At 39.0% G+C, this 16,666-nt stretch overlaps 1 long non-coding RNA gene across 1 annotated transcript in view; it reads left to right on the top strand.

Moving 5' to 3' along the window:
- Positions 1-16,167, top strand: part of LOC122199961 — a 234,388-nt gene extending 218,221 nt beyond the window's left edge. The window contains exon 3 of the long non-coding RNA XR_006193673.1: positions 16,040-16,167. This is a non-coding gene — a long non-coding RNA (uncharacterized LOC122199961). The remainder of the gene's footprint in view (positions 1-16,039) is intronic.
- The last annotated feature ends 499 nt before the right edge of the window (positions 16,168-16,666 follow it).

Below are 16,666 nucleotides of genomic sequence, written 5' to 3'. Positions count from 1 at the left end.
AGAAAAAGAAAATGGCTTGCACGAATTCATGTAAAATACTACTATAAATTGCTGAGCTAGATTTTAGTTTGGTGTTCTTTCCACCAAAGCCTTACAAACAACCGGGTATTAAGGTATACCTACAGTATTTAGTACTCTTCTTATGTTTATTCCATGCCCAGATGTCTGCTGATTCTGCAGCCATAGCTCCATGATGCCTTCTTGGTGCAGCCTCTCTGGGATTACAGGCCTGTCTTTGTGTGTCAGTTAATCCTAGGAACTTTTCCAAAACCCAAAGGAATAACAGAAGAAAAGGCTAAATACGGTAATTTCATCTTTCTTCTCTTAAAAAATGAAACAAATAGATGTCTGTAATGAGAACAGACATTCAAAAATAAAAGCCTTGTCAGGGAGATGGATATTTCCTTCAGGGCAACTTGTAAATATGGATCTATATTTACTCTGACTTAGAAGTTAGTTTTTCTAAAAGAATTGGAAATTGAGTTCATCCTTCAACTTATTTTCACTAACTCTGATCCAGCCTAGAGGAGAGAATCAAATTCTACTGTTCTCTGTCACTTGAAATTTTTGTGAAGATTAAATTAGATAATGTAGGTCAAGCATTAAAACATTGCATGTGCTTATTAAATCCTCAATAAATATTAGAAATAATGGTGTTAATAAGAAAGAAGATGATGGTAGTGTAGTGGCCTTCTTAATGAAGTTATGGAAGAGTCTTGAAGAATTAAAGCCTGGAAAAGGAAATCAAGGAAGTGGAGGTTTTGAACATGAAAATATGAGTAATTTTCTTTGTGGTTAATTTTAAGTGAATTGCTTTTCTCTGAATCTGGCATTTCAAGTAATGAGTAGTGAGTTGGGAGGAGCAAACGGTATAGAAAAGAATGGAAGAAACAGTTATGGAAGGAGTTACCAATAGGACATTGTGTTTAATATATAAACAAGGAAATTATTGTTTTTAATGTCTTCAGCCATATGAAATTATTCTTTGCTTTATGAGGATAATAAGATAATTTGATGGAAGGAGGACACATAACAAATCTGAACAACTGGCTCTCTCTGGTCTCAGCTATATGCCTACTTGGCACATATCCTTGGGTTTTAGTTTCCTAATTGGTACAATTCTATAATTTTTATGAAAAGAGGGTGAGGGACAGGCAAACTAGGTAAAAAGGATTAAGAGGTACAAATTTCTAGTTATAAAATAAGTCACAGGGATTAAAAGAATATAGCCAATAATATTGAATTAACTTTGTATGATGACTGATTGCAACTATACTTACCAATGTAAGCATATCATAATGTATACAATTGTTGAATAACTATGTTGCACACCTGAAACTAATATTATATATCAACTGTACTTCAATTAAAAGAAAAACATTTGTGCTCTAAGAATAAAATAATCATATGGAAAAATCTGATGATGATAGTAAGTTCAAGGTATTTATGAAATTATCCTATATAACACATTTCACAACAGATCTCACTCTAGCTTTGTTTTGAAAGATAGAATGCTTACCTGAAAGACCCAATTTAAGTGTCAAATATTTTGATACCAAAACGAAGGAAGCCTACTTAGTTCAGATCAATGTAAAGCAATATTTGAAAAAATTCAAATCAGGACTTTAAATAGAATAGAAAAAAATTAGCTCCCATTATCCCATAATATGTTGCCTTTTCATTGTAGTTAAGTTAAAAATAGCTCCTAATTTCCCTTGGTACTTTCTCTAGGACCTATCGACTATTTGGAGGAGTGTGGTTTAACTTCCAATTATTTGTAGCTATTCTAGGTATCTTTCAATTATTAATTTCTAGTAAGTTTATTGTGATTAGGGAACATTCCTTGTATGATATCTATTGTTTTAAAATGTGTTTAATGGCCAAGAATATGGAATATTTGGTGACTGTTCCATGTACCTTTGAAAAGAATGTATTATATACTGTTGGTGGAATGGTCTATAAATGTCATTTTTCTCCATTTGGTTCATGGTGTTGTTCAGTTGTTTTGTGTTTAATGACTTCCTGTTTATTGTTCTACCAATTACTGAGTGAGAATGGTAGAAGTCTCCAAAGAATTTTGTGGATTTCTCTATTTTTCTTTACTCTCAATTTTTGTTTCTCAGGTACACATAAATTTATTTTGGTTTTGTCCTTAGGTATACATAAGTTTGGGATTATCATGTTCTCTTGCTGAATCCAGACTTTATCCATAGGTAATACTCGTGTTTACTTCAAGTAATTTTCTTACTCTGAGATCTATTAATATGGTCATTCCATCTGTGATAGGTAGATTTCTTTTTTTAATTTTTTTAACGTTTATTTATTTTTGAGACAGAGAGAGACAGAGCATGAATGGGGGAGGGGCAGAGAGAGAGGGAGACACAGAATCCAAAACAGGCTCCAGGCTCTGAGCTGTCAGCACAGAGCCGACGCGGGGCTCGAACTCACGGACTGTGAGACCATGACCTGAGCAGAAGCCAGTGCCCAACTGACTGAGCCACCCAGGCGCCCCAATAGGTAGATTTCTAAGATAACCCTCTAATGCCTCACATTCTTGTATAATGTCTTTCCCTGGAGTTAACCTGCAAATATGATGGAATCATGTTATGTTACAAGGCAAAGATGAAGGGATTTCATAGATGTAATTAAGGTCTTCAATTAGTTGATGTTGAGTTATTCAAGAAGGTGATTATCCTGCTATAGGTCTGACATAATCAGGCAAACCCTTCAAAAGAAGAAAGAGAAAGAGAAGGAGTAGAAGGAGAAGAAGAGGAGAAGGAGACAGAGGAGGAGGGTGAAGAGGAGGAAAAGGAGGAGGAGAATGAGGGCCGTTTCTAAAGGCCTGGAAGGAAGAAAACTGCCCTGTTGTAGAGAAGGGTAGAAAGAAGGCAGGAAATGGTTAGTGGCCTCTGGGAGCTGAAAGCCTAAGTCCTACCACCACAAGGAACTAAAATCTGCCAACAGCTAGTGATCTTGGAAGAGAACGCCAAACCTCAAATGAGATTGCAGACACTGGAAGACACTTATTCCAGCTTATTGAGCCCCTCAGCAAAGGATTCAGCTAGCATATATTTGGACTTCCAACCCACAGACTCTGGTGATATAAAAAATTTGTTTTGTGGGGCACCAGGGTGGCTCAGTCAGTTAAGAGGCTGACTCTTGATCTCAGCTCAGGTCATGATTCTGAGGTTCCTGGGATCTAGCCCCATGTTGGACTCTGTGCTGAAAGTGTAGAGACTGCTTGGGATTCTCTCTCCCCCACCCCCACCTCTGCCTCTCCCCGACTTTCTCTCTCAAATAAACATTTTAATTAATTAAATTTGCTTTTGCCTTAAGCCACAAAGTTCATGGGAGAAACAGGAGAAACTGTAGAGACTAAACTGACATATTTTTTTTCTGGGGCACTTCTCTCCTCCCTGCCCTTCTCCATCTTTCCTTCCTTTTTTATGGGGAATGAAGATGGCTTTATAGAAAGAAACACAGGGCCCATGAAACAGGCTGTCTTTTCAAAGCTTGCACTAGCAAGGGAGTCCATTACCATAGTTTGCCCTTGACATACCCCAAAGTAAGCAGGGGAGTGGGGGAGCTTTATAATGAAAATAATAATAATAATAAAAATAAAAAGGAAAGCTTTGAGTGTTCTCCAGTTGGAGGTTGTGGGCATGGGGAATATGGAACCAGGCTAACTGGATGAGGGGCCTGCTTATGTGATTGGTGTGGGTAGCAAATTTGGCTTTCTGTAGTTGTTCCTGAGTTTGAAAGGGATTCGAGAGGCTAGAGTTAAAAGCAATAGAATTGTAACCCTGATCAAGAGAATGGGGGAGGAGTTCCAGTGTGCAGTCATGGACTGGAGTTCTCTGTGTAACTCTTCTCACTGTAACAGAGATTGCTCTCTTAACACCAGGGAGAGAAACATTACTTCTGTATGGCAGTGGAGAAAAGGTGGTGGACCTGGCATGCACTTGGCAGTCTTCCAAAATGGCAACAAATTGGAACCTCTTTTATAAAAAAATGTTAGAGTGCTTTTCTGAAGAAGAACTCTGTTGGTAAAAAGTAAAACACCTACCTCATTCTCTTTGTTTAAGAGCTAGGTAGTTGGAATTGGTATTCTTTTCTTTTTTTTTTTTTTCAGTTTTTTAAATGTTTATTTATTTTTGAGAGAGCAGGGGAGGGGCAGAGAGAAAGGGAGACACAGAAACCAAAGCAGGCTCCAGGCTCTGAGCTGTCAGCACAGAGCCCAATGTGGGGCTCGAACTCATGAAATGTGAGATCATGACCTGTGCCGCAGTTGGACACTTTACCAACTGAGCCACCCAGGTGCCCCAGTATTATTTTCTATTTCTATACACGTGAAAGAAAATATGAACCTGTGTAATTCAAAGAGAATTCAAAACAAACCCTTTAGCAACCAGGTCCCAAATTTAAATGTGAGTCAATTTACTGCACTCCTCTGCATTCCTGAAACAGATCCCAATTTTCCTCAAAATAAAAGTCAAGAACTTGATGATGGCCAACAAGGCTCTATATGATCTCCCCATGTGTCTTATAGCTCCCACCCTCTCAGCCTGTTCCAGACATACTCATCTCAAGCTATTCCTACACAGGCCATCTCCCACCTTACAGCTTTTGCACTGACTGTTCCCTCTTCCCTTCCCACAGATACCCACATAGCCGGCTCCTTCAGTCTTTGCCCCCATGTCATGTTTCCCATGAGCATTGCTTTGACTAGTCTGTTGATAAACTCACTTGCCTAAAAACAAAAACAAAAACAAAAAACAAACAAAAAAACCCCTCTTTTATAATCATCTTTATCACCTTCTCATATGCCATATAATTTACTTATTTACTAATATGCTATATATTTACCTATTTATTTTGCTTTACTGTTTATTTTCTGTCTCCCCATTTCCTACCTGAATGAAAGTTCCATGAGGCAGAAATCTAAGTCTGTTTCATTCAGTAATGTATCCCAAGGGCTCAGGAGGGTATCTAGCTAGTAGCAAGCATTCAATAAATCTTTGTTGGAATGACGTGAGGTCCCAGATCCTGGGTCTTTTTTTTATGACACCACAGCTGCCTCATTAATAGGAATGAGGATGATAGTAATAGGAATAATTATGATACATGCATAATAACCTTAGTTTATATTGTGTTTTCTCACATATAGTCTAAGTAGGTCAGAAATTGTATAGCTTTGCTCTGCTAGGTTGATATTTAAAATGCAAGTTATCTAACTGGAACATCAAGTGTTAATGGAGCAGAGCCTATTACAAACAGCAACAAGCTATAAACTGTGAAACTACAAAATCAGTAGCAACACTTTCATTCTCTGGGAATTTTAGATACATTAGGAACCTGTAATTACTGACTCCATCTGCCTACTCTGTCTTGAGCTTAATTATGTATTTCAGAAGGAACGTTTCTCATGTTTTCATTTTTTGTATATATAAATATTTAGCTACATCTCTTATCATTTTCTGCCTCCTTTTCCCTCTGCTTTTGCCATTTACAATCTCCCAAGCTATTTTTACTTCCAAATTGCAATGTCTTTCCTTAGAATCAACATGAGAGAGATGGAAGCCAAGAAATTCAGTTCTGCCAATGTCTCCATAGCATCTCTGAAGAGGGTTATCAAGCCCCAAACACACACTTACACATGGTTGGGAGGGGCAAGGGCAGATCCAGTATCTTTTCCAGTTGAGCATGCTCAAAATATTAACACAATCTCTAAAGTCAGTAAGGTACAGGCTCTTCCTGAGGGGATGGGAACATAAATGAAATGGGAAAACAATGAGTTAAACAATGCTTAATAGGATTTTTATATCAGGATTTAGACCAGCTTTTAAAATATGAATGGGGCTCTCTAAAAGGAGAATAGCAGAAAATTTCCTAGAATTATTTGAACACTACTTTTGGAGAATGAAACATACCTATTAACATTTCCTCCAACAATATTTATTGTTTTTTTTTTTTTAATGTTTATTTACTTTGAGAGAGATAGAAAGTGGGTGGCAGGTAAAGAGGGAGAGAATCCCAAGCAGACTTTGTGCTGTCAGGGCAGAGCCCATCATGGGGCTTGAGCCCAGGAGCCAATGAGATCATGACCTGAGCCAAAACCAAGAGTCAGATGCTAAACTGACTGAGCCACTCAGGCACCTCTCCCTCAACAATATTTTCGAAATGGATGATCTACTAAAAATCATTTTCTTTAATGACATAAGCACACTGAAAATTTAGTTGGTGTTGGCTGGATCCTTTGTAATTTCGATAGTATTTTCACCTCAATGAAACATTAGAGAACCACAAGTGTGGCAAGAAAATACACAGTGAAATTAACTTTTATCTCATTCTTCCTTCTGCAAGAGGGAGAACAAAATGAAGAAGTGCTTTTATTTTTTCATTCCCTCCCACTTTGGCCCTCCAGGTCAGCTAAGCTTTTCTGCCCTATCACTTTAAATTCTTTTTTACACACCCCTTGCCTGCCTCCACAAAAGTGCTGAAGGAAAACTCCACCCTGGTCTGTGTTTAGCACCAAAAGGCAGAGTTGTCCCTGAAGGCAGGGGGTGTGTCAGTACTTGGACATGAAAAAGAGTAGTCTCATTCAGGAGGAGAGTCTGACTGTCAGATGCCTGAAAAGGCTGGACTGTTGATTAGTTTTGGGTGGAGAGGGCAGTGTGTCCATTAGGTGATGGAGGTACATTCCCTGAGGTAAAGACACCACTGGGAAATGTCCAGTAAGGAGTGGGGAAGCTGTACCTTACCCTATGATGGAAGAGATGGGCCTTACCCTCCCTAGTGGGTCAAGGTTAGCAGGAAGTGGCCTTAAGTCTGAATCAGGCAAAGAAACAGCTATTGTTCCACCTTCAGAACAAGAAAATTCCTATTTACCCACACTAAACTACCGCTACTTTCTATTTAACTTTTAATGTGGTGAATTACGGCACTACCTACAATGACCCTTAAATTCCTATGCATTGTTTGTAATATCACTTGTAATAGGGGATTAATGTGGCATTCTAGGACAGGGTAATAAGGATTAGCTCAACAGCGAAAGCGAGATTCCTACTGGCTCCCACAATGGGGACATTAGTTACTAGCCTTGGGATTCCAATGGTGTTAAGTCAGCATGTCTTGTAGCCCACATGAAGTAGAGTGTAAAAGGACACTGGTCAGCTGGCAGTGGAAACTGTGTGTGTGTGTGTGTGTGTGTGTGTGTGTTTTGGGTGGGGGAGCGGGGAGGGAGTAGAGCCAGTGACTGGGGTGCTGGTGACAGCAAGGAAAGGGCTTTTGGAAGGAGTAGAAAAGTGTATAAACAAGTTTTTTAAATCTACTTATTATATATTACTTGGATAATCATACATTCTGTACTACATTTGTGTTTAAGTGTAATTATTACTTGGGTTATTGTGATTTGAATACATTTGCTAAAGAAATGGATTTATCTTACAATTTGGAGCCTAGGAAAACTATTTGCTTAAGTTAAAAATGTTGGGCCTGGGCCCTTACAGAATTTTCCCTCAATATTAAAAGATGATCTACTTCTGAATGGACTGGAGGTGGGGTAAGAACCAGTAGGTTGCCCCACACCGTCTACCATTTTGCAGAGCAAGAGACAAACTCAGGGTAACTAGCTGAAGCCACTGAGTTAATCCCTCTCTGAAGGAATATTCAAAATTCACATGTTCCAAGATTGTGGGCTCTCCTCTGCCCTTACCCCTTGGTTATCATGATCACCTAGAAGCTTGTTACAAAATATCAATTCCTTATACCTAGCCCTAGAGACTCTGATGCTAGGGTATGGCCCTGAGTAGCTATGATATGCAAACACTCAGGTATTAGGGTTCATGAATCATTGCCTTACTTTCACCGTCACTGAAAAGGAAGAACAAGCCTCATTTTAGGCAGAGCATAGTGGGGTCAGGTAAATAAACAATAGAAAAGAAAGCCTACACAGAATTGGTTGCACTCAGGGACATAAAGTCGTTCCTATGAGAATTAGGAAATGAAAGACAGAGGAAGCCAGTCCTGAGCAGCAGTCCAAGGCAAGGACTCGGGGACAGAGGAACATTGTTCCTAAATCTGGTAAACAAATGACAGTGGGGATGGGGGCAGTCCAGAAGAACATGTCTGTTTATTAGAACAGAAGGTATGAGGAGGGTATGATTTCATTAGACTGATTCCTAAGTCTCCAGCAAATATAGCACCACCATCCATTTATTCATTCATATATTTTAGATTATTTTATTCTACAAATATTAGTTGAACACTTAATATGTGTTAAGTGCTCTGCTGGAAACGTAGTAAACCAAACAGGTGTGATATCTGCCTTGTGGAGGTTATAGCAGAGTGGAGATGATATCATGAAATCACTCATGATAAATGCAAGGAAAGAAATTAACCAGGAGCTGTGATGGAGGATAAGGGGGCAAGTATAGGGGTAATGAACATTAGAAAGAAGAGGCAGTGGGGCACCTGGGTGGCTCAGTCAGTTGGGCATCGGACTTGGGCTCAGGTCATGATCTCACAGTTCATGGGTTCAAGCCCTACATCAGGCTCTGTGCTGACAGCTCACACAGCCTGGAGCCTGCTTTGGATTCTGTGTCTCCCTCTCTCTTTGTCCCTCCCCTACTCACACTCTGTCTCTCGCTGTCTCTCAAAAATGAATAATCATTAAAAATTTTTTTTTGAAAAAAGAAAGGAGGAAGGGAAGGATGCTGACAATGACCTACTTTATCTGCGGTGGCAAAGGGAACCAAGATACTCTCTTTAACGTGCAAGAGCACGGTGCTAAACCGCAAGAAACATTCTTCTCATCTAATCTAACACAGCAATCAGAAAACAACTCTTGGGGCGCCTGGGTGGCTCAGCTGGTTAAGTGTCCAACTCTTTGATTTAGGCTCAGGCCATGATCTCATGGTTTGTGGGATGAAACCCTGTGTCGGGATGGGCTCTGCCCTGGCAGAGCCTGCTTGGAATTCTTTCTCTCCTTCTCCTTCAGCCCTGCCCCCACTCATGCATGCACGTGCTCTCTTTCTCTCTTTCCAAAATAAATAAATTAAAAAAAAAAAAGGAAAACAACTCTTGCAAGCGAAAATATTTGGATTTTTCTTTGAACACACAAAACTATTTTATAATGTAAAATATACTCATGTAACATGAATGATTGATCACTACCAACCAAAACTCTTGCAATTGTGCTTCTCTGCGTGATTTGGGGACTATTCAATCACAAGTATATCCACATTGGAATGTCTTGTAGGAAGCTTGAGCTCAAAGTTTAAGACTGGGACACAGGTGTGAAAGCCAGAGCTAAAAATTTGAAAAGTACTGTGGCCAAATCACTGCTGTAAAATCTCCTTAATTCTGATTGTTGTTTCCTCATCAGCACAATGAACCTCTGGGAGAAGTCCGAACCAGTAATTGCAGACTGTGATGTGGAATAGGTTTCCACTTTACCTGCTAATTCTCTAATGGGAGTAATGTGTTTAGTAGCATATTGAGGCTCTGACTGGACTCAGCAGCAGCATACAGGCACAGTGGAGAAAGAGCAATAACAAAGATCAAGTGCTAGCTGTCCATTTTTTAGCATTTGTTTTAAAATATGAGTGAGTCCCAGAGGAAAGGACATGAGGTTAGTTAGGAAGAGGAGTTAGAATGCCAGACAGCCCTGTGAGTCAAGTCTGTCGAGTTCTGTGATCTTGGTTATTTTATAGTCTGGGCCTCATTTTCCTCATTTGTAAATGGGAAACACAGCCCACCTCACAGACTTTTTAAGTGGATAAAATGAGATAATTAATGTTCTTATCTTCTGCAAGTTCTTAGGAACTAAGAAAATGTTAGACTATCTAAGATACCAGCTGAGGTTACCTACCTACTTAAAAAAGATAAAATTGGCTCCAAAGACAGTTCTAAATTCTATGGAAAATCTAACACTTCAAGATTTCCTCGCATTCTGAAAAATTGTATTTTTCCTTGTCTGTTCTGGCTCTGATTTCTGGCTTCTAGAAGTGCCCTGCATCTGTTCCTGCTTCAGTATTCTCATTGACACAGATGTCAATAACAGCCTCAATCTCTTAAACACTTTCCCTACAAATTCATTTTACATGAGGCAGAGATGTACAGGTAAATTTTACTGGAGATTTGAGGGTACAAATAGGAGCTTACATGACTATAAGCTTAACTGATACACAGTAAGTAATTTAAATAGCAGATTCAAGAGATCTTAAAAATCCCATTGGCTATTCCTGCCAATTTGATCTCTAAATTCTCATGTCTCCATGCTTCTAACACCATCAAGATTTTGGCTCAGGTCATAATCTCATGGTTCATGAAATTGACTCCCATATGCGTGGGGCTGTGCACTGACAGCATGGAGCCTGCTTGGGATTCTCTCTCCCCCTCTCTCTCTCTCTCTGTCCTTCTCCGCTCGCACTCTCTCTCTCTCTCTCTCTCTCTAAATAAATAAATAAATAAATAAATAAATAAATAAATATTTAAAAAGAGGTCAACATACATTATATCCAAATATTTGAAAGTCATAATCTAAAAACTGTAAATAAAATGTGTTGTACCTCCTTCTTTCTAACAACACCAGACCCCCGATTCAAACCTAGAATCAGATATCTCTGTGTTATTCAACTGCCCTCCACTTTTCCTTCCCACTTTCAGCTCCCTTGCACCGTGTAAGGAGCTTGTGTGCCTGTGTATGGACACTACAGCCCCCATGGTCAAAGCCCTATTCATACTCCAGCACAAACAACCACCCCACCAGTGGTTGGTCCCACTCTTGAAATAATAGGCCTAGAGAAGCGGCACAGGCCCTCAACCATGCAGGCAGGAAATTCTGGGGTCCCAGTTACCTGAATGTGGTCCTAATGATTTATCCTGTGGAAAGGGGCACCAATGGAGAAGGGCCAGAGGATCAAACAGAGTGAGGTTCACTTATAGGTTCTGCAATGAGTAAGCTTTGTGACACTGGGCACTTTTCTTAATTCTTATATATTTAATTTTCCTCAGCTGCAAGCGATAATGATATTATTACAGTTTTATGATGAGTATTAAACATTCCATAAATAGTAGCTAAGAATTATCATCATTATTAATCATCATCATTAAAATGTGCCCCATCTACTGTTAGACTCAGGTGGATTCAATGAAGAGTGAAAAAAGGCTCTCTCACAAATTCATAAGATTTAAGAATATCATGGAAGTCAGCTGGGATAATAAAATTTACACAAACTGTCAAGCATCATTCACTGACCAAAGCCAGGCAGCATGGCAGACATCAAATCTGTTTCTTCCTCCTGGTGGTGAAGAGAAGGAGGTGTGGAGACTATGCAGGGTCTCCACAAACAGATCATAAATGCAGAGAGAGAGAGGGGTGAATGACTAAGATGCTTTAGGAGTGTGGGGGCACAGAGGGAGATCTCAGAATAGTCTAAAGATGCTGACGTGTTAAAGCTGAGATTTTTGAGCCACACCATACAAGATGCATGGCCAAGTGGGACAACATGGCAAAAGGAGATAGAAAGCAGGATTGTTTGGAGAAATGTATGTGTCTTTGTAGTTTGTTCAAGGGCTGTAACATACTGTGTGTGGGACAGCACAGGAGATGAAGTGGGTTTGGGGGGTGGAGACAGAGTGGGGCAGATCATGGAGGTCTCATACACAGTGCCAGAAAGTTGGATTTAGTGGTTGATTGGAAAAGGTTTAGGCCATGAAGAGACATGATCATATGTGTGTTCTGGAAAAGTCTCTCTGCTTATACTTATGAAGAACAGAGGAACACCAGAGAACTGGAAGCAAGAAAAACAGTAGGAGGCTACTCCATAGGGCATGAACAGATGAACATAGGAGATTTAAAGAATATATATATATATATATATATATATATATATATATATATATATATATATATATATGAAGGGGATACATTTAAGAGGATTGAAGGACTAAAGGTACAGAAAGAATCAGGGATGACTCAGAGTTTTGGTTTGGGTGATAGAGTGGGTCACATAGAATGTATTAAAAATAGAAAAATTGACACAGAGGAAGAAGAAATGAAGGTAAATGCGACCTTTAGATTTTCCAGCACTTGGTCTTTTCTAGTGCACAAAATGTAGGAAAGGAGGCAGGGGAGCAGAACAGAAGATTTACTTAGAGATAGAGTGCTTTGATGTGAGCTTCTCCTATGTTTTCTCTTTACACAGCTTTACTGGTGGTTAGATGGTGAGCAAATCTTTATATTTACCCTCAAACAGGGGCTTGGCCTAGGTATTCATATCTAAAATAATTGGGAGCGTTGGATGGCCCTTGAAGCTGGTCAGTCTATGGATTCAGGTGCAGGAAGCCTACCACAAAGTCTAATCGAATAGGACTGATTTCCAAGTAGAGGGAACACTGTACAAGTCACACTGAATAGAACACTGGTATGAAGAACAAAGTCATAGGGGATGTTACTGGAGACTTTTTACTGGGGAAGACTATGGGTGACAAGGAAGAGAGTTCATATTTCCTTAAGTTGGTGTCAAAATTAGAGTTGTTAGTTGCAAAATACTATGCACTCTACTTAGTAAAAGCAAGAAAAGGGAATTATTGGAGTATTGGTTTTCAGAATCCTCAGGAGTTGAGAGAGCCAGAAAGTGAGCCCCAGTGCAAAATCAATGCTCAACCCCATATCAGGTGCCATGGAACAACTGGGATGTCCATGGTTGGAAACCAGAAGCAATGTCATTACCATCCATGAAGAATTGGACTCATACAAGTTTCTGCTTTCCAGAGTTCAATGCCTCAGACCTGGCTTCCTTGGGCTATTTAGTTCTCATTCAAAATCTTGCACAAGTGAATCTTACTGGTAGAGTCTAGGTCAGATTTTTCTACCTTCTTCCTTAGGGAAAGTTGACTTACACTCTGGCAAACACTAGAATAGAAGACGGGTTTCAAAGATGGTGGTTAGGCTCAAAGGAAAACATTGTTCTAGCATAGGTCAATAGAAGTCAGTAAAGTCATAGGGTACAAGTTTCATTTTAGAAAGTCATTAATTCAGATGCTTTATTTAAAAAAAACTGTCAATATAGTGAAGAGAAAATATAAGTCTATCTGAATCTTTAGCAAAGAGAAAGTGACTAAATCTGGGAATTTGTGCTACTTTGAACTGGGTGGCAGCATAGCATGAAACAAGGGTTTGGAGTCAGAAAGAGCTGAAATTTGACTCTTTACCCCACCAACTAGTGGCTGGGCCATTTAGGTGATTTCCTTACCCTCATCTTCATCTGTATAACGGGGACAGTAACGAAGCCTCTGCAGTGCTGTTGTGAGGGCTAAATGAAATAATGCATGCACAGTGCCTAGAGAAGAATTATCAGGAGACACATCCTCAGCTTTATTATTCAGGTCTCTGCACCTCTGAATTAGTACCAGAATGGTTTCCTGGTTTCCCATTATTGTGAACATCAAAAGCACTGTTTTTTTTTTTTTTTTTTGCCCTCCTCCCTTTTTTCTGCTTTCCGTCTCTAAGGACAGCAATAAACCATATATGGAAGCCCAATTAGGCATGCACAACTCCTGTCTGTCTTATCTTAATCCTGCCAGTAATAGAACAGTAATTGTTCAAGAAACTACAAGGGAAATTGTGAATGAGGAGAGCAGACAGTGCTCCAATTGATCTCAATTACTGTCATGAAATTGAGTCTTCTGTCCGACATCTAAATTTAATGCTTCTTTTTCCCTGAGGATCTGTCTCTCCTTGTTGCATCCCATTGTATCTGTGGTTGGCCTGTCATCATCTACACTGTGCTCTTCATCAGAATGATGGAATTGTTTTCATTTACCTAGTATCTCCTCTCTGTGCTGTTTGCTTCCCAGATCCATGCTCTAGTCTTCTGACATTCGTATCTGAATCTTTTCATTTTCTCTGGCTCAACACCCAGGGAAGAACTATGTTGGTTTTGGCATCCAAAGAATTGATTTCCATTCATGAGCAAGAAGACAATTTTTCAAAACCTAAACAAGATGAGTGTATGCTTTGCCCAAAGGATGAAAACATACTCTGAAGTGAATTATTTCCCTTTTTATATGCGTGCAATTAGGAAAGTTAATGATGGGTAATTTTCAGCATGCATATGCTTTCACTTTGCTGATTTATAAGTAGGCATAAACATAATTAGGTGTGCATATGCATGCTCACAGTTTAATGGGCCCTACATTCCTGGTAATTAGGAGACTCAGCATGTTGTTGATGTGTCATTTTTCAGACTAAGGTATAGAAAGATTTTCAGATTGACTGTCCCCAGGAAATTACATGGAAATGCAAGGTATATAGTTATATGAGAAATAATGGCATCTTAGGATACATTCACCATCTGTTTTTCTTCTTAAATAGATTCGATAGATTTAGAAAATGTGTCTCTCTAAAGCAGGGGTTCCTTTTTTTAAGTTGTAAAGTTCTCTGTATTTAGAAATTAACAGATTTTATAGTAGTTACTAACTGGAAGTACATAAGAGAGCACTAAGTTTAGATGTGGTTTTATAGATAAGGTTGTCCAGGCTCAGTAAATTGAAGTGATTTTCCCAAGGTTATATAGTTATTGAGAAACCTATCAATGGATTGCCAGAAAATGAGTGTGTGTGTGTGTGTGTATATATATATATATATATATATATATATATATATATATATATATATATATGCAGTTTTTGATTGTCGATGCAGCAGTCTCATCTCCCTAGAATCCCAGCTTTTGTGCCAGCAAGGTCATATACATAATTCTCAGTGCCCCGTAAAAAATGAAAATTCAGTTTCCTTTGTTCAAATATTATGAAGAACAGATAGATGGTGATGGTAAGTATTAATCAAGCACAGAGCCTTTCTAAGCATGGGGCTTTGTGTACTGCACAGGTTACACACCTACGAAGATAGCCCTGAGTGCCAGTATTGGATGGCAGAATGGGTCACAAGGGAGTTGTGAGCAAGATAATATGGAGGTCAGGTGTGTAGAGAAACAAGGGTGAACAGCATTTCCATGAACACTGACCAAAAGAACGGTTAATATCACATCTTAGAAACTTTGCTAGATTATCTTTCGACAACTGCTCATATGTTAGGAATAGTTTTGTTTGTTTGTTTGTTTGTTTGTTTTCTGATTAACCAGTAGCCAAGGATATGTGAGTTATGTTTGAAACAGGGAAAAATTATTCCAACTTTCTATTTATCTGAACTTTCTTGTTTTGGAAAAATTAGCAAAGAGAAGACAATGAAGGCATACAGTATCTTTAGAAGGACCCAGTTTAATAAAGATAATGCACATTTACTGCGGGAGTATCTATTATATTCCAGGCACTGTGTGGGGCAAGTGATATATAAAATAATATCTTTTTTTTTTTCTTGAAGATCTTCCTGTCAAGTAGAAAAGACAATCTAACAGAATTAGTTTCATAAAAATTAGAAAGTGCTGAGAGGTTTGGTTGGTAATTTCAGAGCTCAGAGAAATGAAACAGACTAAAATGGAAGACAGGTAGTTTACATTTCTTACTCGTATACTATATCCCAAACTCTACTAGGGCGCCCTTTACAAAGCAGTCCTGTGAGTAAGTGTTATTATGTCCAGTTTAGTGATAGGGGATTAGAAACTAAGAGAAACTAAGTTATTGGCCCCTGACCACAGACATCATAAAGAATGGCTTTTGGATGAGATTTCAAGTATATCTGATTCCATAGGCCAGTGTTTCTCAAGTGTGGTATCTGGACCAACAGCAGCAGCAGAACTTGGGAATTGCTAGAAATGCAAATTCTTGGGTGCCACCCAAACCTACAGAACCTGGCTATGTGGAAGGCCCCAAAATCTGTTTAACAAGCCCTTCAGGGGTCCCCGATGTGTTAATGGAGTTTGAGAGTTACTACTTCTCCCGCCTTATGCTGCTTTTCCATACTTACTGAGTGCCTATTTTATGAATCAGATATTTTGCTAAGTCTTTTATGTATTTTAACTGTTTAATCATTATAATAGTCTAGCAAAGATAATGTTATGTTTTATTTTTGTAGATAATTAAACTGAAGATCAGATAGACTACATAACTGGAATCACTACCTACGCTGAGCTCCCGCTTAAGGGTAAATGTAAGGATTTGCTCACCATCTAGCCATCAGTAAAGCTGTATAAAGAGAAAACATAGGAGAAGCTCACATCAAAGCACTCCATCTCTAAGTAAATCTTCTTTTCTGCTCCTCTGCCTCCTTACCTGCATTTTGTGCATTTTAAGTCTTATCTATGATTATTGTGCATCATGGACTAATGACAGTTCTTGAATTGGGATCAGTTGGTGTTTGGGAACAGGACAGTACCATATGACATGGGGCTGGGTCTGAGTTCTCCAGGTATCACTGACTGTATGAAGACCTGGAGTATTAAACCACTGTGATTTTAATTCACCATTAATATTTTAATTGAATGCAAAACAACAGGTTAACTGTACATATAGTTTATTCTAGACATCCTGGAGATGTTTTCATAATCCACCAGTTGGTCCTGGTGTTGCTGTTACCCTAACTGAGAATCTGGTCTTCATCATCTTTCTTTCCATCTAATGGACACTGTTCACTACAACCCTATAATCCTGATACTATGCATATATCCTTTCTTAATAATGCCCCATGGGACAGATAAGGCAA

The sequence above is a fragment of the Panthera leo genome, chromosome D1 (genome assembly GCF_018350215.1).
Source record: "Panthera leo isolate Ple1 chromosome D1, P.leo_Ple1_pat1.1, whole genome shotgun sequence".
NCBI classification, from domain to species: Eukaryota; Metazoa; Chordata; class Mammalia; order Carnivora; family Felidae; genus Panthera; species Panthera leo.
Note: the sequence above shows the minus strand (reverse complement) of the source record. Positions and strands in the feature narration are given on the sequence as shown.